Genomic DNA, 10586 nt, shown 5'->3' with positions numbered 1-10586 from the left:
TAAGCAAAAGTATGATAGTAAACAGAGCTTGTTTGTCTGAAAGAAAAAACATTAGATGCCACTTTTAAGATACCGAGGTATCAAAGTCATAAAAGCCTGTATTACAAATCAATGACATTAGCGTTAGAAACGCTCGGCACACATGTCTGCACTTATGCTAGGTTCACCTTCGGAAATGGAACAGTCTGGATGGGCAACACAGTGCCTTCACTTAGTTTGTAGTACAGTATGTAACTACACACTCACCCTGGAATTAATCGTCCCAATTAAGACCACTGTTCCTCGCAGAGTTAAACAGTAGGGTTAACACCGCGACCCACTGCTACCACAGATCTCTTTTAGTTCCTCTACTTGCTTCGCATAGTGGCGAAAGAACACTCTGGAAGACTTCCAGCCAGTGTATGAACGGAGATGTTCAAAATCCATACAATTAAAGAAATTTAAGAATGAGGCAACTTTCCTCGGATCGTGACCTGCGGGTGTATTGTCAGGATCCGCTCTGCGAATAAAATATGTGATTTTCGCTCTGAGTTGATTCAGAGATAAATTTGAGCCTGATGTTTCTCCCCTGAATAGTTGACCACCCTGAAGTCTGAAGTTCTATGAAGATAGACCTTTAGGCATTCTACTGGACATAGAGATGCATCTTCTTTCAGAGGGCAGATTCTCCAGGGACCCCACCTGTTGGTGGGTAACTCATTCTTGGCGAGAAACGTAGGATCCGGAAACAGGTTCAGTTCTTCCCCATCCAGGAACTGAACACGACCTGCCTCTCTCGAGAGGCTACAATCTCACTAACCCTGGCCCCGGACGCGAGTGCAAAATAGGAAAATAACTTTTTGTGTCAAATCCTTTAACACACACTCTTCATTGCTCAACAGAGAAGCGAAATGAAGAACTTGTCTAAAGACCATGAAATGGGCTTTGGAGGTGCTGAAGGTCTGAGCCTAGCACAGGCTTTCGGGACTTTATTAAAGATCTCGTTACCTAGGTCGACCTGGAAGGCATATAGAATGGGTCTTGTCAAAGCAGACTTACACGCTGAAATCGTGTTCGCTGCCAACCCTTGACCATGGAGGTGGGGAAAAAAGATAAGCAGAAGTCTGTCAAGATCTCCTGCGGAATCTTTTCCTTGACAAAAGGCCACCCATTTTCTCCAAGATGACTCATATTGCCTTCTAGTAGATTTGCATTTATATTCCTCAAGGAAGTCTATACTGGCTTTCGAAATCCCGAAACGCTTTCTCACCGCTAGGGAGAGAAAATCATGAACTGCAGGGTCCGGGTTTTCTGTAATGAAGCGCAGACAGTTGACTTCTGGACTCGCTGGGTCAGAACTGGATCTGGTAGTGGTACAAACTTCAGCTACAGTTCCAATGCCAGGAGGAACCACACGCTGTTCGGCCACTTGTGGGCCACTATTGCCGCTACCCTTTGAAGGATCTCAGTTTCTTGAGGACCCTCAACAGAAGGTTGTGAGGAGGGAACAGATAAATCTTGGACCATCTGTTCCAGTCGAGGGACATCGCGTCCACTGCTTCCGCTAAGGGGTCCTCGTACGGGGCACGTACAGGGGCAACTTCTTGTTGTCTTTCGTCGCAAAGAGGTCTATCTGCAGTTCTGGGACTGATTCAGAATGAAGGAGAATGATCCTGCGTCTAAGGACCATTCCGACTCTATCGGTGTGAACCTGGATAGAGCGTCCGCTGTCACATTGCGGACTCCTTGAAGGTGAACTGCCGACAGGTACCACTTCTTCTTTTCCGCCAATCGGAAGACGGCCAACATCACCTGGTTGAGAGGTGGTGACCTCGATCCTTGTCGATTCAAGTATCTCACAACTACCTCGCTGTCTATTACCACTTTATGTGGAACGAATGACGCGGGGAGACTTTCTTTAAGGTAAGGAGCACTGCCCTAGCTTCTAGAAAGTTTTATGAGAAAGGTCTTGAATAGCCTGGGCCAAGTCCCCTGGACTTTTTTCCGATGAGAGTGACCTCCCCATCCCTCCTTCGAGGCGTCTGAGTGAATCGTCACCGACGGGGGAGGTGGCTGAAGAAGAACCTGACTTCTTTAGATGTCTGGCTTGGGACCAAGGCCTGAGAAGAGTACTTAGCCGAAGCGGCTGGTCTTCTCAGATCTCTTCACGCGTTTGATGCATAACTTCTCCAAACTCCGATTGCATCCTTTAGCTGTGCTCTTAGCACTGGGTCTGTCACCGAAGCAAACTGGAGAGAGCGCAGTACTCTCTCCTGCTCGTGTCTTGATATCCTTTCGGAATCTTGAAGTCTCTTGACAGAACCCGCTATCTCCTTCCTTTTCTTTGCCGGGGTGGAGAAACGGTGTGACAAAAGGTCCCAGTGGATCTTAGCCACTGGAACTTTTGAGATGGAGAAAGTCGAGACTTTTTCTGTTGATCTTGAAGCCTAGGTACTCTAGGAACTGGATCACTTGACTGGAAGCTTGCAAGCATTCTGTCTCGGATGCTGCCCACACCAACCAGTCGTCCAGGTAGGCTACTACCTGAATTCCCTTTAGGCGAAATTGTTTGAGAGCTACGCTCGCAAGCTTCGTAAAAATCCTTGGGGCTATGTTTAGCCCGAATGGCATGGCTCCGAAGGCGTATAGTCTTCGTTGTAGCCTGAACCCTAGGTAGGGGGAGAGTCGATGGCTAATTGGAATGTGCCAGTAGGCGTCTGACAAGTCTATAGAGACGGAATATGCCCTCTTGGGCAGTAAGGTCCTTATGTGTTGCAGTGTTAGCATTTTGAATTTGCAATTCACTATGAACTTGTTAAGTGGCGACAAGTCCAGAATGACTCTGAGCTTTTCCGAGTCTTTCTTGGGAACACAAAACAGCCTCCCTTAGAAATTGATGGGCTTCACCCTTTTTCTCCAACCGTTCTTGAACGTACTCCTCCATAACGGGGGTGGAGTGTTGGAAAAACCGAAGGTACGGGGGTGGAGTGCTGTACCAGCTCCCGCCCAGTCCATTCTTGAGTAGGCTGTGGGCCCAGGGATCGAAGGTCCACCGATCCCGAAATTTCAGAAGTCTCCCTCCTACCGGTATCACCTCACTTGGACTGCCGTCCTGAGGTCTTGCCTTCCTGACCGCGACCACCCCTGAATCCCCTTCCCCTTGAGGGGCGTCTAGACGAGCCTCTGGCTGCTTCTCTAGGCTTTGCTCGAAAGGAAGTAGACTGCCCTTCGAACGCTGGGGTGAATGCCGTGGACTGTGTCGACACGGCCTGGGGTACCCACTGAAAGGTGGTCGGGGTTTGTGCCACGATCTGGGGCACTGGGGGCAATGGCAATTGCAGTTGCTGTTGCTGTCTAAGAGGCTTGGCTGGCCAAGACGGTAGCCTAGTCTTCATAGTCTTCCTCTTTGGTTGAGGACCCTCATCCGGGGAAGACTTTCTTTTGATAGCCAGGCCCCACTTCTGGAGAAGGTTTCTATTCTCCAAGGCGGCTTTATCAACAACTTCTTTGACCAAGTTGGTAGGGAAAAAGGTCTTTTCCCCAAATGTTGGAGGAGATTAGTTTCTTTAGCTCGTGCCTCACCATAGCCGAGGTAAACACGAACTCCCTACAAGCTCTCCTTGCCTTGACGAAGCCATAAAGGTCCTTCGTCACTGTGGCCAGATGAGGCTTGGCCACTACCATGAACATTTCATGGACCTTGGGGTCACTTGCCATCGTCTCGAGAGTAGTCTGAAGAGACATTGAGGCAGTCAGTCTTTCTTTTGTATCGAACTCACTTCGCAAAAGAAAGTCAGACAGCTTAGGGAGGTCCTTGCCGAACTGACGTCCGGCAATATCAGCCTCCAACTTTCCCACTGAGAACGTAAGATGGACGTCCTTCCAGTCTTTGTGGTCCATAGGCAGGGCCAGCGACAAGGGTTTACACTCCTCTAGGGAGGGGCAAGACTTGCCGGCCTCGATTGCTTTTAGTACAGCCAGAAACCCTTTCTGTAAAAGGGGGAAGGCTCTAGTAGGCGAGGACACAAAGGAAGGGAGCTTCCTATTCAATGCAGCTACCTTTGAGTTAGAGAAGCCCCTCTCTTTCATCGGGGATGAAAGTAGAGCTTGAGCCTTAGCATGGTCCATCACTATGACCTCCTTCGGCTCTGTCTCCTCCTTTGAAGCTGGTTCCTTCCTCAGCCGGACATAACAGTCCGGATATGATGCCTTGCTGGGCCAGAATTCCACCCTCCAGGGGAACTGAGCCCAGCTTATCCGAGATGACGATCTTTCCAGTCGTCATCGGCATGTGCTCAGCATACCTCCATGGGTTAGCATGTGAGCACAAGGGAAGGTCTTTCACATTGAGCTTTTTCTGGGGCCCATGTGATTCTGCAAGGCACTGCATTCGCAGTTCCATTGCAGCTGCCTTCTCCTGATTCTCCTTCTGCATTTGTTGGATCATTCCAACAATAGAAGAGAGGGCCTGTCCCAGCTCTACTGGGAGACCGGCCGATGTAGAGGGGCTTGAACTTCATCCTGGGCTTCTGCCAGGAGGTCTTCCTCCTGACACCCGTCCACATCAGACATCCTGTCATTTAGCTGGATGTCTTGCATCGCGACCGCGACTTCAGCATCCACCTGGATCTGAACTTTGGGGATCTCCTCTTGAGGCTGGGGAATCACTGCATCAGCTGATGCCCTAGGGAAAAGATACGCCCTCATCTTCTCACTTGGAAGATGAGGGCCAGAAGTGTTCTTTTTGGAAGCCCCTTACCCAGGTACGAAGCTTCTTCCTAGCTATTTAAATGTCTCATTAATCAGGTTAGTGCACACAGTACATACCTGAGGGTCCCAATACCGGAGATCATCCTTGGAGACAGCGTATGCTGCGTGTCTCCTACAAAACTCATGTCCGCAGAGGTTCTTGCTGCTGACATTGCAGAAAGCACTTCCCCACTTCGGAGTGTCCTTCTGTAAAGAGAAGAAATTTCCATGAGTATCAAGTGAACTATGTATCACTGGATATGCATAGTATAGCATAACAATTCAGAAAGGAAAGACACACACTTGTGTTTCCCTCACAACCCATTGTTGCAGCCTTCCAGATAATAAAATCAAAAATGGTTTATCTCTTCTAGAGTAACCAATGCAAGGTTTCCAGAGGAAACAGGTGGAGCTCACACCTAAGCAATGATTTTAAAATCCTGGATAATAGACAGGGAAGAACTCAGCTTCCTATCTGAGGGCAACAGCAAAGGGATGTGCAAGAAAACACAATAGTGTTAGAAGATACAGTGCTGTACCAAAACCTTTACTATAGTTTTCTTCTTACTGTATATGCTATACAGAAGAATACTAGTACAGTATAGGGGGATGTGTGCCGGCCTGCCTTTGCCGGCTGGCACACACCACAACTAGCTTTAAAGTATACTACTTAACAGCTATAGGGCGGCAGCACTCTGGTTCAAATGCCTGTGCCGGTCGGCAGCAACTGCCGGCCGGTAACAGCCAGTGTTGGCCGGCAATGGCTGCCGGCCAGCAACTACACAAGGTAGTACCCAGCTGCCGGCCACACTCTTGGTGACCGGCAGACAAGGACTGACATAAGCCGGCCGGCAAAGGTACAAGACCGATGCCAGCCGGCAGCAAAAGAACCAGAGGACTACACCTGCCCGGCTGCCGGCCTCATAGGCCGGCAGCCGGGACAGGTACAGCACTAGAAGAAAAATAGAATGGATGCCGGGATAAGAGTGTACACAACCTCCAAGCCCGGCAACCGAAAGAGTGCATATAAGGAAGGGGAGAAACTAATTCAGGCTTCCTTGACCAATGCCGTCCGGCTCTGCCGGCAGGCATGGATGAGGGACCAAGAGAGGTCCGGGCAGCACTCGAAAACATAAGACCCTTGCCGGCCAGCAGCTCTGCCGGCCGGCAATGGGCTGAGTCAATTCCACATCCTAACCTATACTAGGTCCAGAAGTAGAACGACGTACAGTACAGTAAGACCCCTGCCGGCCAGCTCTGCCGGCCGGCAAGGTACAGTACAGTAATGGCTAGGCCATTACGGAGATAGAGGGGGAAGGGACAAGAGGGTCCTGCCAACCTTGCTTTAGTGACAGATCACCCGCAGCCAAGAAACTTATCTTAGCCTAAGGGAGATCTAAGGGGAAAGGCCAGCAATACTTGCCAGCTTCCAGAGCACCAAAGCAAGGAAGGCGTTGCTACTCCCAAGGGAAGAACTTATCCTCCCCCGAGAACAGCAACAGGACTTAGTCTGGTCGATCACAAAAGAAGGAATCATAACTACAGAAACCTTCGGTAGTGACCTAAGGGAGCTAAGCTCCCTTTGTATGTGTTAGGTCAGCGAGGGGGACTCTGCCCCAAGCCAGACAACACAGACTCAGACTAAAAACTCTGTTGTTCTGTCCCTCTTGAACCATAACTACAGGAACAGGAAGGTACAGTAACACCCTAGTATAGTTTTATCGAAAATAAATTCGGAAAAAACCACTTAGGGATAAGCCCAAGGCTTAAACAGAGGGAAAGGGATTGCATACCTTCTCCGAAGAAAAGAAAGCAACCGGGGAGTATGATAAAGTATACTAAGGCTCCATAAGCAATTAGCCTAGGCACCAAGAGAATCGATTACCTAATTCACCGAAACTCACACGTATACAATCTTGGAAATATTCCACACAGTCTAAAATGTATAAAATATAGCCTAAAGCTTCAATAAAATTTTAATTACACTCGGAAAAACCAAAATCATGTATGAAGTACTAGGACCAAACGACTAGGCTACATGGCCTAGCGTAGGCCAGAATGGCGAATACTTCGCCAAATAATACTAAGCACGAATGGAAATCCTATGTTAAGCTAAATAGCTAAAATTTATTAAAGCAAAACAACCAGGAATGTCGCTCTGACTAACTAATTTATACCTAGCGAGCGACAGTGTCCAGGACACCTCTGGTAGGCTACGGCTCTTGTATCAAAGATTAATCCTATTAATCACTCAAAATTTTACCAAGAGCCTACATTTATACATAACAGACACTATTCTCAACTTATCAGAGGCCAACGAAGACGGAGAAGCCATGAAAAGCCGAATAAATCCAAGATTTGCGAGAAAAACAGGAAAAAACACCGAGTTGTTAAGCTACGCAAAAAGGAATACAGATGGCGCCAGGATTGGCGCCAGGCACGCATACGAATCGGGGGATAGGGAAGCCTTGGGAGCGGCTCCCCTTTTTCTTTCCCGAATTCGTATCTCGTCAATCACCTCCTACGAGACGAAATCTCTGTCCAGGATATAGATTGCCATGTGACGTGTCTAGAATACGTCCTCTGATATGTCGCGATATCCCTTTCACGAGGGATACTCGCTCCAGGAGTTAGAATTCTGGTACCTTAAGGTAAATTCTCTGGGAATATCGCCGTAGTTGTAATATACCCTAGGAAGCTACCCTATAGGAACTTCCATCAGGACGACATGGCTTGAGCCCAAAAATATATTTATATATATATATATATGTATATATATTTATATATAAATATATATATATATATATATATATATATATATATATATATATATATATATATATATATTCATATAGATATATATATTTATATTTCATATATGCATATATATATATATATATATATATATATATATATATATATATATATATATATATATATTATATATAATATATATGTATATATATACACACACATATATATATGTATATATAAATATATATATATATATATATATATATATATACATATACACATGTTTATATATATATATATATATATATATATATATATATATATATATATATATATATGCGTAAAAATCACAGGAAAACGTGATGCTCAGATGCAGAAGAACCACAGGGGAAATGAAAATACGGAATATACACTTAAGTCCTGACTAGGTTCGTGATACTTCCTCAGAGGACTGATTTATTGAGAGAGGTTTCTTACAATTTATAGGGAAAGCAAAAGTACGAACATACATATAGAGATTTAGAGAACAATGACACTCCCTTACCGGCTACCTGGGCTTGACTCAGGTGTTGAGTAGGAGGAGTCCCCAAGCTGGTTAGACACCTGCTAAAAAGGGTCATTTCTAGTGGCGGGTATATTCTTCTTTTTTTTTTTTTTTTTTTTTTCTTTTTTACTTTCAGTACAGTTTATTTATATGTCAATGCGGTAGCCTTATCTATATAAATACATAAGCAAAACATACACAAGCATACAAATATATATACATATATACATACATATATATATATATATATATATACATATATATATATATATATATATACATATACACACATATATACATACATACAGATACAAATACATATACATATATACATAAATACATACACATACACATACATATACATACACATACATATATACATATATATACACATACATATATATATATATACATATATACACATACATACATATGCATATATACATTTATATGTATACAACATTAATATCATAAACATATAATCATGTATATATCAATACTTATATCTAGCATAACACTATATAGTGCCAATATACTTATGCATACTATATAAAATAATTGTTTCCTTTAATGAATGGTAGCTTAGGTCTAAATATTAATTTCACACCGACGTTAATTATTCACAATACATTCAATTCTACATTAAGTGGTTAATGTTTTTTTATATAGCTTACAAATCTCTTTACATATAAAGGCGTCGAGTTTATACATTCCATGACCAATATTGAAGTTATTTTCAAAGGTTTCTTTTATGAAACTGGACTCTATGATGTTTCTTTCCACTAAGTTATTTGAATGAACCAATTTCTTTGCACCAGACCAATTAATAGGGTGATTTTTATCTCTAACGTGGGCAAAGAGTGCATTATTATCTTGAGCATACCTGACACTTTTCTTATGTTGTTCAATTCTCTTTTCTAGGGCTTTACCAGTTTGACCAATATAGTATTTTTCACAAGCATGGCATGGAATACGATATACACATCCCTTGGTAATGTCAGGAGAATTCTTTATTAAGGCTGTTTTTATTGTATTTTTACTCTTAAATGCTACATTTACATTGAAGTTTTTTAACAGTTGGGGAATTTCTTTAAATGAATCACAATAAGGTAGTACAAGTAAATTTTGTGTGTTATAGTTTTTTCTGTTATCATTACCGAAAAAAGTCTTTTTTGCTGTTCTTAGGGCATCATCTAACACAATTTCAGGATACTTTAGTTTTTTACCAATTGCTCTAATACCATTTATTTCGTCATCAATATATTCAGGGCTGCAGACTCGAAATGCTCTTAAAAACATAGAAGTAAATACAGATTTCTTAACTTTGTTGCTTTGGTTTGAGTAGTAATGGAGCTGGAGAATAATTGTACCCTACCTTTTTTGGGCTGTCGCATACATAGATGTAATAATAGTCTCAAGTTCAGTGTATACAGAAAGCCAACGAATATCTCGGCATATGTCCATTATTACTCAAACCAAGGCAACAAAGTTAAGAAAACTGTATTTACTTCTATGTTTTTAAGAGCATTCCGAGTCTGCAGCCCTGAATATATTGATGACGAAATAAATGGTATTAGAGCAATAGGTAAAAAACTAAAGTATCCTGAAATTGTGTTAGATGATGCCCTAAGAACAGCAAAAAAGACTTTTTTCGGTAATGATAACAGAAAAAACTATAAAACACAAAATTTACTTGTACTACCTTATTGTGATTCATTTAAAGAAATTCCCCAACTGTTAAAAAACTTCAATGTAAATGTAGCATTTAAGAGTAAAAATACAATAAAAACAGCCTTAATAAAGAATTCTCCTGACATTACCAAGGGATGTGTATATCGTATTCCATGCAATGCTTGTGAAAAATACTATATTGGTCAAACTGGTAAAGCCCTAGAAAAGAGAATTGAACAACATAAGAAAAGTGTCAGGTATGCTCAAGATAATAATGCACTCTTTGCCCACGTTAGAGATAAAAATCACCCTATTAATTGGTCAGGTGCAAAGAAATTGGTTCATTCAAATAACTTAGTGGAAAGAAACATCATAGAGTCCAGTTTCATAAAAGAAACCTTTGAAAATAACTTGAATATTGGTCATGGAATGTATAAACTCGACGCCTTTAAATGTAAAGAGATTTGTAAGCTATATAAAAAAACATTAACCACTTAATGTAGAATTGAATGTATTGTGAATAATTAACGTCGGTGTGAAATTAATATTTAGACCTAAGCTACCATTCATTAAAGGAAACAATTATTTTATATAGTATGCATAAGTATATTGGCACTATATAGTGTTATGCTAGATATAAGTATTGATATATACATGATTATATGTTTATGATATTAATGTTGTATACATATAAATGTATATATGCATATGTATGTATGTGTATATATGTATATATGTATATATGTATGTGTATATATATGTATATATGTATGTGTATGTATATGTATGTGTATGTGTATGTATTTATGTATATATGTATATGTATTTGTATCTGTATGTATGTATATATGTGTGTGTGTATATATATATATATATATATATATATATA

The sequence above is a fragment of the Palaemon carinicauda genome, chromosome 29, assembly GCF_036898095.1.
Source record: "Palaemon carinicauda isolate YSFRI2023 chromosome 29, ASM3689809v2, whole genome shotgun sequence".
Taxonomy (NCBI): Eukaryota; Metazoa; Arthropoda; class Malacostraca; order Decapoda; family Palaemonidae; genus Palaemon; species Palaemon carinicauda.
This window is presented reverse-complemented; position numbering follows the sequence as displayed.